General features: G+C 29.6%; 1 long non-coding RNA gene across 9 annotated transcripts; it reads left to right on the top strand.

Annotated features, from left to right (window-relative positions):
• Positions 1-677: 677 nt before the first annotated feature.
• LOC116402531 lies at positions 678-9,545 on the top strand. 9 transcript variants are annotated; one of them, XR_004214959.1, is made up of 9 exons: positions 678-1,019; positions 1,093-1,249; positions 1,387-1,486; positions 1,663-1,870; positions 2,092-3,669; positions 4,217-4,278; positions 4,421-4,537; positions 7,034-9,301; positions 9,410-9,545. It is a non-coding gene; the product is annotated as an uncharacterized LOC116402531 (long non-coding RNA). The 9 variants fall into 9 exon arrangements; XR_004214958.1 differs by having other exon boundaries at positions 679-1,019; positions 1,663-3,669; positions 7,034-8,209; positions 8,514-9,301; XR_004214960.1 differs by having other exon boundaries at positions 679-1,019; positions 1,663-3,669; positions 7,034-8,647; positions 9,182-9,301.
• Positions 9,546-13,114: the final 3,569 nt, after the last annotated feature.

The following is a 13,114-nucleotide window of genomic DNA, read 5'->3' as shown; positions in this document are numbered from 1 at the left end:
AAGTTAGATGATTGGACATAAGAGATCAAAATTCTGATTTTTTTTTCATGTATGTACCATGTAAATACGTGTACACACATACAGATGTATAAACACACATTGACTGATACATATTGTACATATATATCTGTTATCACATATGTATATACAAGTGCATATGTATATACCAGTGTATGTATGTAAATTGTTATATATGCGTATGTACATGATTGATTCACAATCATAAAAAGTTTTAATTCAAAATACAAAAAAGTTTTGATTCAAAATTATAATTGAAGTACTTGATTCATTATAAGGGACTTGATTCAACATTGAAAAATTGTACTATAAGAAAATTTTGTGTGCATCTTGTTGCTACCAAGATTCATATATAGAGGATGAAAATTACACATAATTAATTTTAGGCTGAGATTAGGGCATTAATGATCAAAAGTCTATGGGGAACAATATATTTCGTTAGAGCCCGAGCTAAAGAGAATGACCTAAGCTGCTTCGAGCCATTTAAGTTGATAAAGTAGGATCAAGCTTTGTACGTCAAAATAAATGTGAATATATAGGAAGAATATATATCAATATATATCTAAAAAAAAAAAAAGAGTGGGGTGACATTTTTCCGACCTCACTATATAACTTCTGAGAAGCACGAGCTCACTCTCGTGGGTTTACACTATAACAAATGTGCCTTTTAATAGCATCAAACCATAACATTTCTAAAAACATGCTATAGAAACTAAACTAAAAAATGCGCAAAATATTAAAAGCGGGAAAATTTTCAGTTCTTTTTTTAGGGTTTGCCCTGGTTACGCTTCCCGCAAATGCTCATTTTCATTTTCGTTCGTTCACTCCCCAAATGCCTCTCTTCAAGTTCGTTTCCATTCATTCATGCTCCATCCTCAATTCAATCCTCTCTTCAATTCGATCTCTCCCCACATTCACTCCTCGATTTTGTTCTTTCACACCCATTCACTTTCATCTTGTTGTAGGTCTCAAACCTCTCTTCGATTTTGTTCACGCCTAAGGTCAGAAAAATTCCTCTCTTGTTGGTTTTTAACCATTTTTATGTTGAATCATGTTTTTTATTCTTTCGTTCAGGGTGTTATTACTCCTGGAGAGGTGAACAGTGGATTATAAAAGTCAGTGATTTTTTATTAAACTAACAGATTTCAGTACAATAAAAAATCTAATAGCTTCATCATCAATATGGACAATCTTTAACAACAAGGAAATTTCTCACAATTCAAGAATTTCAGTGAGTCTCTTTTTTATTTTCTTTTTTACTGAAAAGAAGAAAAAAAAAAGAGTAGAAAATTTGATGTATCAAAGACGTTATTAAAATAGGAATTAAGCATTGAAAATAATAATTATCGTAATATATGAAAATTGCAGAGGAATTTTAGTAGAAAAGGAATGTTTCGTGGCAGAAACAAGATAGAGCAAGATAATGATGATGATGGTGAAGCAGAAGGAGAGTCCATATCTCGAATAGGTAAAGTTACTTTAACTTCGGAATGCACGTGCTTAGCACTTGCAAGTTCCTACCAAAACGAAACCATTAATATTTGGAGCTCTCATTTTTTAAAATTTCTAATGAACCGACTAGACCCAAAATGGGATATGGGTTATGCTATTTTTAATTAATTTTGCTCATGAAAAATGTCGCAGTGTGTGTGTGGGGGTGGGGGAAGGAGGGTCGAGCACGCTAGAAAAGCAGGCGGTGGTGGTGCACTGAGCCATGAGACAGCGATTAGTAGCACCCAGGGAAACGACGACGTCAGAAAGCTTCGTATTAGAAGAAATAGCTTGAAGCGGTCTACACAACCTTAAAGTTGGTACTTGGACCTAAGAAGATCTTTTTGTTGTGCGCCACAGTGTAAGCTCATTAGTTTTGTTTTTATCTTTACCATTCAAATGCATTATTTTAAAATCTTGATTATGAAATTAATACCTTTTTAATTTTTAATAATTACTGTAATATATGGTTAAAAATTCCAATCTTAAGTCTGGAATCAATATCTTCATTTTGCATATGTAAAGCATTACAACATGTTTTTGGTATTTGTCTTTATGTTAGTTCATGTTTTTATGTGCGAGATCTATGAGGATTGAGGTGCAATTTAAGGTGCATCGGGAAAACATGTTTTGATGTTCGAGATTTGTGAGATTTGTGGAAAAGGTGTCATATCTCTTAACTATTTTGATTTTGATTTTTCATTCATATAATTTCTTACTTCTAAATCACTTATGTGTATCCAACAAAAAATACTACTAATATATTTAAATCTATTTATTCTATAACTTTTATTATTGTACTTTCAATGTCTTTGATCTTAGTCACAAGATGTGTGTGAGAACCACAAAATTCACCCTTAAACATATTGGGTTAAAGAAATATTTGATATTACTGTTTTCAACTTCTGATTATCATTGATTCCTTTAAAATTTTGGTATTACGTGTATTTAAAGGTAATCTTCAAAACATCTCAATTAAATTGCATTTCCATCTTTATTGTCTCATCTTTCTATTTTTATTCACCATCAATCTTCTAATTTGATTTCCCCTCCTACTCTGTTCTCCTTTTGCTTTCTTTTAACTCTTGTTTGGAATCAATCTAGAGTGCTATATACTCTTAATCCGCATTTTAGTGTGTTACACACGAAATTGGAAGTGAGTTGAAGGGGAGGAAAGGAGTCACAAAACAAAACATGGTCATACTGTCATTGGTTCATAGATGAAAATCAAGTTACTGAAGGGTAATTCAATGTCTAGTCTTCCTAACCCATAGTAGTATATGTTTCATATAGTGAAAATTGATGAATTGACGTGGATCCATGTGTCTTAGAGTTCAAATTGATTGGGAATTTAAGGATGTGGATGAAATTTTTTTACTTGTTTTTGTATTTGTTGGATTACATATATCTTCAAGGGCTTAGACTTGAAGCTTGGAGTGCATAGTTTCTTTTCTGAGGCACCATGAAGCAACATGGTTGTTCAAATGGATGCACGGAGATGGGTAAATGTTTTTTCGTTGTTGATATTGATTTCATGGGGCTGGGTAATGATTTTCAACATCTTTGTGGGTTTTTGTTATTTTTTTACTTTGTTTTAGCTGTTGGTTTATTTGACTAGTGGCTTTCATGAGATTTTGTGATCGTGTATGGTGAATCATAAAGAGACAAAACTTTGCTTTATTTTTCAATAGAGAAGTCAACTGCTTCATTTTCACTGTTGGTTAGAGGTAGAAATATAAGAAGTTTGATATTTAAGACCATTTGTGTAATTCTTTCGGTTGTTATGAATTTGTTTGATCACTCACATCGTTTATTCTTTATTTCATATTTCATTGTGTTTCTTCTAATAGCCAAAGATCTTATACGTTGTTTATGAAGTTTGAATTTAGGGTTAGTGTTTGAGGTTAGAATATTTACAAGGACTAAAATGGTGTTTAGGTGAAGTTTAGAGCCTTTATCTGTTTATTGAGAACTTCATTTAAATTTTTTGATATAGACAGGTTTTCTTGATGGTTTGGAGATGGAAAATAACTCAAACGTACAAAATTAGTTCTAAATAAATTTCAAAGGTAACTTACATAGTTACCGGTTAAGAACCCAAAAACTTTGATGTTGGATGAGATTATCAACTATGTGAAGTCATTACAACACCGAGTTGAGGTAATTATTATATTTTAGAATAAAATTTAAAAAAATGTGGTCCACTTAGCAGTTTAAAAAAAAAGTTATTTTTATGTAGATAATTGCTCTTTTTGCTCTTTTTGCTCTTTTTGGGCTTGGTTATGGTCCTTCGTACATAATTGCTCTGCATCTTGAGATAAGTTAGTTGTATAAAATTGAATTGTGTATATGATAGGATTTTCTACCTTATTGCTTATTTACGAATCAATTATACTATACCATATGAATTCATATCCAAGAAGAAGTTTGAGGTAGTGTTGTTATTAGTATACATAAGCTTCGGTTAGTACATTTTTTCTTTTTTTTGCTTTAAGAGAAACTAGTATTGATCCTTAAGTTTCATAAACTATTTTTTGAAAATATTGGACATTTTTTTCTTTAAATGATTTAAGACTTACTAAAATTTGTATAATGTAAGTTATAGTTTCTCGATCGACAACATACACCTATTTGTTACATTCAAGAGCTGTATATTTTCTTACTTGTTTTTAAGTTTCCTTTACAGTGTGTTTTAATGGGATCCTAGGATTGTCTTCTTATATGCATCTAAATAATCCAAAAATGTCAATGGAAGAAGGTGATGGAAAGGTATAAGATGTGTTTAATAGAGCTAATGATTGACCAACTTTTATTTGTTTTTTCTTTGCAGTCCTTGCATTACTAAACTCTTTTTTTTCTTTTGGGTTGATTTCCTCATGCATTTTGTTGATCATTTTTTGTTGTATCGTAGCTTTGATATGAAAAAAATTGATCAACACAACAAAAGAAGGTACGTGATGTGTTCAAAACATCAGTTCTTGTTGCAATCGTTAAAGGCGAGATCGCTAGGTTGCTCCCTTTTAAAGAGGTTAGTATGCTGGTTGATTTTGTAAAATTTCATTCCTTCTAGAACTTTATAAAAATATTTGCAAATGTGTGATTTAATGGTTGTCTATTCAATTTTATTTGACATCATGTATGAATTTTTCCATTAAATTTAACTTTTGGTTACATGCTTAATGCTCTACTTCTCTAAATTTTTGTTAATGTGTTCTTCACACTCATTTTAATATGATGAAGTTCTTTGACATCATGTATGAATCCATCTTCGATTTGCTTTTGCCCTTAGATTTATTTTCCAGCATTATCTTGTTCGTCACTCGCTGTTTTTGTTTGTTTGGAATATCTGGAACTTGTATTGTTTCTCTCTTTTTTCATTAATGGATTATTGTTCTTATGAGTTTTTGGTGTTTTTTTTTCAAGTAAGGTTTTGCTCTGCTGTGGATATATGTTTAGGTTATTATCATGCATCAATGGGCATATATTGATAGTGTTTTATGAAAGTTCATGCACCAATGGGCATATAACGTTATTGAAACATTTTGATAGTGTTTTTTCAATATTATTAAAATAGCTATTGAAACGTTTTGATAACGTTTTTCGAATGCAATAAAAACCACTATAAAATAAATTTTATAATATTTTTCCAATGTTTTTGAAAATGCTATTGAAACATTTTGAAGACGAATTTTTGAATGCTATCCAATTTTTTTCTGTTTTTTTTTATTATTATTATTATTTGTTTTGTTGTTCAACTTTTAATGAAGATCACTTCATGGCAAGCATACTAAAAGTTAGAAGTTTGTTTTTCTAGGACCAAATTTAGTGTTTTGCTATGTAAACAGTATTCTTTTCTTTTCTTTTTTCTTTTGCATTTATGTGAAACACTTGTAACTTGTATGGGAACATTGAATGAACTTTAGTGTTTGGTATCATTTATTTGCTTTTAGGTACAAACCAAAATAATGAGAAGGGGATGTTAGTAAAAAATAATACAAATATAAAATATATTTTTCTAAAATAATAGGTGTATGCCACATTCTATCCTAAGGCATCAACATTTCAAGAAAAGATATATATGTATATGCATGTATATGTTTATCTCTACTATATTAAAAAGGACCATGTAGAGAGAATTTTTACCTGCTTCTTACCCCTATACTTTTCATAAAAAAATTATATTATCCTTCTTCATCGAGTGGTGAGTAAAATCTTAGGTAAGTGCATTTGATGTTGATGTGGCGCAACTCTTCCAAATAATACATCTATTTAAGTGAGAGGTGTATTACATGATTAGGACATTCATTCTTTTAATTTTGAGTGTATATGGGAGATGAAGGTGCAAAAGAAAAATAATACATGCATTTATATTCTTATAAAGCAATTTAATTAATGAAATCCAAATTAATTTGAACAAAACGATAAAAAAACAAAAGATTTAATTGAATGAAAGTAATAATTAAACTAAATAAACAATACATCATTTTGAGCTTAAAATCATTACAATAAAAATTAACGCATTATATATATTACAATAGTAGAGTATTAACCTATTAATCGAATAATTTAACTACTAGAACACTATTTCTCTCTATAAACTAGATATATTTTGTTAAGGGATCTTTTTAAAAATAAAACAAAGTAACAAAATATCTACACGGTATAGAATAATTTTGAAACGAAAAAAATCTATAATGAAAAATACAAAAAAATATCTCATGATTAATTGGCATCTAGTGCACATAATGTATTTGAGAAATAATTGTTTAGATTTTGCTATTTTTTCCTATACGATGGTTTAGATTTGACCTATTTTTTTCAATATTTTTTTTTTGGTACACGGTCATTTAGATTTGACACACAATTAATTTAATTGTTTAAATTTGGGTAGTCAAATTTAAACAATTTTTTTCAAGATTTTTTGGTACAATCATAGATTTGGCACGCGATTGTTTAGATTTGATCGTTTAAACTAGGGTAACCAAATTAAACGATCTTTATCAAAAAAAAAAAAAAAATTGGTACGCGATCGTTTAGATTTGGCACACGATCATTTAAAGTTGACACTGATTGTTTAAATTATGGGAGCCAAATCTCAAAAAAAAAAAATTCACGGTCATAAAAATCCAAATAACAGTTTTAAAAAACAAAATAGCACAATCTTGAACCAAATAACGGTTTGAATACAAATATAAAAAAAATTACCAAAGAAAGGGAAAAAAACATAGAAAAAGACGATGGGAAGGAAAATAAAAAATGCAAAAAAAAAAAGAATAAGAAAAGGAAGGGCAAATGAAAATAGAAAAATTGTATTGGGTGGCAGAATACAAATATGATTTAGCAATATTAGCACCAAACTTTTCAATTTTGCAAATATAACCGTTTTTTAATTTTTGTTGATATTTTGTATTTTACTTTTTTCATTATTCCAAAAATGTCATTCTCTTAAATCTGCACTATTTTCTCTTCCTCTTACTCTTCCATCACTTATTCGTTCTCTTTTTGTCGTTCTTCCTCTTTGTAGTTTTCTTCGTCCTTCAATCTCCACCGTTCTTGGTTTCTCCTATTTGCTACGTCTCTTCTCCTCATCTTTTTCTTCCTCTTCACCACCATCTCTTCTTGTTCAGGGATGTATTTCTTCCTATATTCTTTTACCGAATGAGACTTTGCAGAGTTTGTTTGTTTTTTAATTTGTATCAATTTTTTACGTTAGTGATTTGATGTACTTTTATTATATATATTAGTTGACTAATACAGTTACGTGTTTTTTATTCTCTCAAAATGAATGCAGTTCATTGTAGTTATGGTTAAGCTTGCAATCAATGTATTTCATAGTGGTCAATGGGATGAGCAGCAGTGCTACGTGGATTACAAAACAAATTGTGTTTTGGTTGATGGAGTGACATCATCATTTGATTTTTTTGTGAACTTGATACATACTGAAATTCAGATTGAGTCATCTATTGAACTTTCAGTTTTGTTGCCTATAGGTAATGGTGTTCAACATGTTCTTAAGATTGTTAAAAACAAAGATGTGACTTGGTTCTTGACATTGGTTAAGGATCAATCTACCCAATATCTTTTAGTTGCTCATTCTATAGACACGATTTTGGATGTGTCAATTGGTTCTTCTTCTTCTCTAGTTGAGACTGATTTAGGATGTGAATTAGCACTTTTTAGAGATGTTGATATTACTAATTATACTAACAATGACGTGGCTTTTAAGGAGAAGGATTTGTTTTGTAGTAAAGAAATTTTGTTGAAGGCATCCGCTTTATAGCTGTCAAGACTAATTTATAGTTTAAGACATTGAGATCTAATTCAAGATCCATTGAGTTGGGATGTAATGAATATGGTTGTCTTTGGTTTGTTAGAGCATCGCGTTATAAAAGAAGTGAATTATGGATGATTCGAAAATATGTTAGTGATCATAGTTGCTCAATGATTGTTCATTCTTCTCATAAGCAAGCATCTTCAGAATTTGTTAGTCAATGTATGATTGATTGTTTGAGATATAGTTATTCCCATTCAACACCAAAAGATATCATTCACCATATGCGTATGAATTATGGAGTTTCTGTTAGTTATTATAAGGCTTGGAGATCAAAAGAATCTGTTATGAAGTTGTTGAAACGAGATGCCGATAATTCTTATGCTTTGATTCCAAAGTTCTTTTCAAAACTAAAGAAAATAAATCCAGGTTTGTTTTTTACAACTTAATTTAGTATCTTGTTCAACTTATTTCGTTTTTTTATACTATTGCCAATTTTTGTATATCAGTTTATTGATACACCTATTATGAAGTATACTTATTGTATGATGTACGCAATACTAATTATATGTTTTCATTCACTATTTTACTTGTATAGTTGGTATACTAGCTAGTTGTTGTATATGATTTTACTAAAATATCTATGATGAAGTATACTTATTGTATGATGTATGCACTTACTATTTAGTGCTTTTATTAAATTGATTGTTCTATTTTGTTTCTTTTTTTGTAGGTTCATTTACTTTACTGCTTATGAAATAGATGCAAATTGCCATTTCAAATATTTTTTCATGGCTATTGCATCATCAATTGAAGGTTGGAGATTTTGTAGACCAAATATAGCCGTTAATGGGACATTTTTAAAGTGTAAGTATGGTGGAACATTGTTAACGGCAGCAACTATGGATGATCATAGTAAAATTTTCCCTCTTGCATTTAGTATAGTAGATTCAGAGAATGATGCTTCTTGGAAATGATTTTTTGAACAATTAAAACTTTCTCTTGGAGATCGAGAGGGATTGGTCATTGCTTCTGATAGACATATAAGTATTTTGAAAGGTGTTTTAGATGTGTTTCCAATGGTACAATATTGCGTTTGTGTAGAACATCTTTTGAAGAGTGTCAAGTTGTCATTTAAAGACTCTTTAGTTGAAAATATTTTTTGTCAAAGTGCATACTCTTATACAATAGATGATTCTGAGTTACATATGAGATGGATGGAGTCGATATACCCATCTATTAAAGGATATCTTATGAAAGTTGGTTTTGAGAGATGATCACGCGCATACTCTAGAAAAAGAGAAGATATCAAATAATGACAACATATATTTGTGAAAGTTTTAATTTTAAGTTGAAGATTGATAGAGACTTACCAGTTTCATCCTTGCTTGAGGCCATTAGAGAGTTTATTCAACAATGATTTTATGAGAGAAGAGAAGCAGTCTCATGTTCAAAGAGTGTTTGAGTCCTTTGGCTGAAGGAATAATAAAAAAGCTAGTTGATGAATCACAAAGCTTCATTGTAAGTGTGTTTTATATATTTCTTTATAATAGTGAATTATTGATATATTGTATTAAAGTGTAACGATTATTTAATACATTAATGATATACCATAATTTTTTTGTTCAGGTTAATTCTATGAGTGAAGTTGAATTTCAAGTAGTTGATGGAGGCAAGAATTTTTTAGTAAAGTTGAATTGTAATAGCTGCACTTGTATTTTTTGGGATCTAGAAGAAATTTCATGTGCTCATGCTCTTCTTGTGATTCGTAGCCTTAATTTGGATCCTTATGCATTTGTTTCACTCCATTATTATGCTAGTGTATTATTTGCAATTTATTGTGGATTAGTTCATCTGATTGGCAACCATACTAATTGGAGTGTTGTGGAGGTGAATGACAATGTATTGCCTCTAGTATACAGACGTTCAGCAGGAAGGCCTCGAAAAAGAAGGATTTCTTCTATTGGTGAAGTTTCAAAGAGCACAAAATGCAGCCGTTGTAAGAGAGTCAGTCATAATATTAGGACTTGTACATTTGAACCCGTTTGAACAATTTAATTGTTTTAGTATTTAGTAATTATCAATGATGTAGTATTTGAACAATGTACTTGTTTTGAAATTTAGCAATTATTAGTGATGTATTTGTTTAAACAATTTACTTGTTTTAAAATTTAGCAATTATAAATGATGTATTAGCAATTTTAATTATTTTGGAATATTTTCTTCTCTACTTCATTTTTTTATTATTCTTTTTTGTTCTTAATTGATATATTTATATGATTCAAGATAAGGTATATCACATACGAAAGATACTTATATGATTCAAGATAAAGTATATCACATACAAAAGATACTTATATGATTCAAGATAAAGTATATCACATATAGAAGATACCTACGTGATTCAAGATAAGGTATATCGCATATGAAAACAAATTCCAAAAGTGCAAACAGATTCTAAAAGAAAAGTTTATCAAGGTAGCAAATCAAAACTCGATGGTTCAAATGCAACATGTGATTGTTGTGCCTTTTTTGGAGATTTATTCTTTTTGGCCAATTCCAAATCAATAGCTTTTGGTGTGGGTTTCAGTTTCCTTTTTGGCCGCTCACATTGCACTTTGCACTTTTCATCATGGGCAGCAAGTTGTGAAGTTTTCCTTGTAAGTACTCTATTTTCAATAACCTAAAAAATACAATTTTATTTATTAGTATTCTACAAAATAAAATTAAAATTCTAAAAATATTATACTTAAAAAATAATTTTACCACTTGTTTGTCTTTATCGTTCTTTTTCTTTGTCCTCCCTTCTTCATTTTGTTAGTGTTTTTCCTGTGTTATCACCCAAAATTCGATATCATAACAATAAATCAACATGTATCAGCAAGTTTATGTACATAGAATAATAAGGTGTATCAATTAGTAAACTTAAGCTTAGAAACATATTGTTTAGTTATAACCACTTTAATTTTGAGGATGTTTTCAACTACTTTGAGGCTTGTTTCCAATAACTTCTTTCAATGTAACTCTCTTTCATTTGGTTGTTCTTCAGATTCTCCAATCTTTAAATAAAAGTATGAATATAGGTGAATAAGTCTGATGATATTATCAAAATGTAGATGTACTAAATTACTTACAGTTGGTCCATCTGCTTCTTTTGAAACTTTATTAATTTGTTTTTCTTCATTGTCTTTTTCATTCTTTAAAGAATAAGTAGAAAATTTTATTAAAACAAACATAACAATAAAAGGATATACCTTAGTATTCTACGAAACTATATTACAAGTTACTTACATTTTTATCTTTATTTTCTGCGTTTATTGGTTGATCTTCTGCATTCACTTCTTGAGTCTCTATTTCTTCCTCGTTTTTTTTTCACCATCTTCATGATTCTTTTATGATTTATGAAAAATGAAATTATTATAAGTAATCTAAATGTATGTTACATTGTTGATGAACTTACCAATGTTCTTGATTGCTTGCTCTAGCTCTTTTGTATTCTTTTCTTGTTTAATTTCTTCTTCATTAATCTATAATATCAATATATCAGTATTAACAAATTTATTTCTTTATGATGTATATCAGTATATTTATATAACTTTTATGTTATATCGATGATGTTGATATACCTTAAACAATAATAAATTTAACTCAGTTCAAAAGAAAAACAATATATTTACCTCTGTATCATCCAAGTTATGAATGTTCATTCTTTCTTCAAGACGTTGCAAACTTAAAGCTGGAGCATGATTTTCATGGAACGATTCTTGTGATTGTTTTTCTGTTGGCATTCTTTCATTGATTATGGTGATTATGTTATTTAACAATTTCAATACCTCATTTTTTCATTTTCCATGGTATTTTTCAAGCTTTCCAAGTCCTTCTTCACTTCTTGAATTTCTTGTCTCAATGATTTTTTTGTCTCATCATTTACAATTCCTTCTTCTTTATCACCTTCTTCTTTATCACCTTCTTCACTCTAATCATCTTCTGTTTTTTCACTTCGTTCTTTCTCAACTTCATTTGGTGGGTCATTTAGGAAGAATTGAAAGTTCGGAGAGATTAGTTCATCGCTAGTTGGGGTGAAAGGGATAACTGTAAACTGCATTTTTAAAATAAAAGTTATATCAGTTGATACCTTTATATGAAGTTAACCAGGTACATAAACAAAGTGATATACCTACAATGTATTATATGACTTATTAGGACATAAAAGAAAAAGAACTTACATCACTTTACTTGAAGTAATTCTGTTGTAGATATGTCCAAACAGGTTGCTGTTCTACTTTCCAATTTATGATTCTTGGGCTTCGATGTCCAATTCTTGTGGCTATCCCATTTGGACTTTCAGAAAGCATTGGGATGATTTCTAATGCCAAACAAACCAAAATGTGTGGAAATCCTTGTAGTGAGAAATTGATTGTCAAGTCTTCTACAACTTTTCTCATATAATCAACTATTAAGTTAAATGACAATCTACCCAATGGAAAATTTAGCAAAGTTTATCCTCTCCACCTATCATTTTAAGATGTTTCCAATTTACTACATTATGGAGTTGTTTACAATTGATGAAACAGTCTAAAATAAGAATGTTTGCTAATTTAACCATGAGTTGGTCGCTAAGTTGAGCTATACTAAAGATAGCAATGATTTTATTTCTATCTAATGTATCAGTACTACTGAAGCAGACAGTTCTCAATTCACTATTGAACTCCTCCTTGATATTTGAAGATGTGAATCGTGGGAATGGTTGACAATTTAGTCCACTAATTAAATGGAATTCTCTCAATCCAAATTTTACTATATTACCCTCTAGATTGAAAATCAAAGTGTCATCAGTTGATTATTTAGACATTCTTCTAATCAAATGAACTAACAATTGTTCATGACACTTTTTGATTTGAATATCAAGAAGGTGTCAAAATGGACCCTTCCTAAACATTTTCATTTGCTTTTCAGACAACTTTTTGACAATAGAGTCTATTATTGTCAACTGTGAATAGTAATGAACTTTGTTTGCAAGGTTCTCTTCAGTATTAACCTGTTTAAGTAAATTGAAAATGATTCATTCAATCAAGTGTATCATCAAACCATAACAAGTAGTGTGTCCAAAGCACATAAAGTGTATCATGCTTAGTGCATCAAGTGTATTTAACTGATTAAGTGTATCAACAGTTTAACAAGTGTAACAACATCATACCAAGTGTTTCAATACATAAAGTGTATCATGTTCTTAGTGCATCAAGTGTATTTAACTGATTGAATGTATCAACAAAATATCAAGTGTATCAACAGTTTAACAATGCATAAACATCATATCAAGTGTTTCAAACTAAT

This window comes from Cucumis sativus, chromosome 3 (assembly GCF_000004075.3).
Source record: "Cucumis sativus cultivar 9930 chromosome 3, Cucumber_9930_V3, whole genome shotgun sequence".
NCBI lineage: Eukaryota > Viridiplantae > Streptophyta > Magnoliopsida > Cucurbitales > Cucurbitaceae > Cucumis > Cucumis sativus.
Note: the sequence above shows the minus strand (reverse complement) of the source record. Positions and strands in the feature narration are given on the sequence as shown.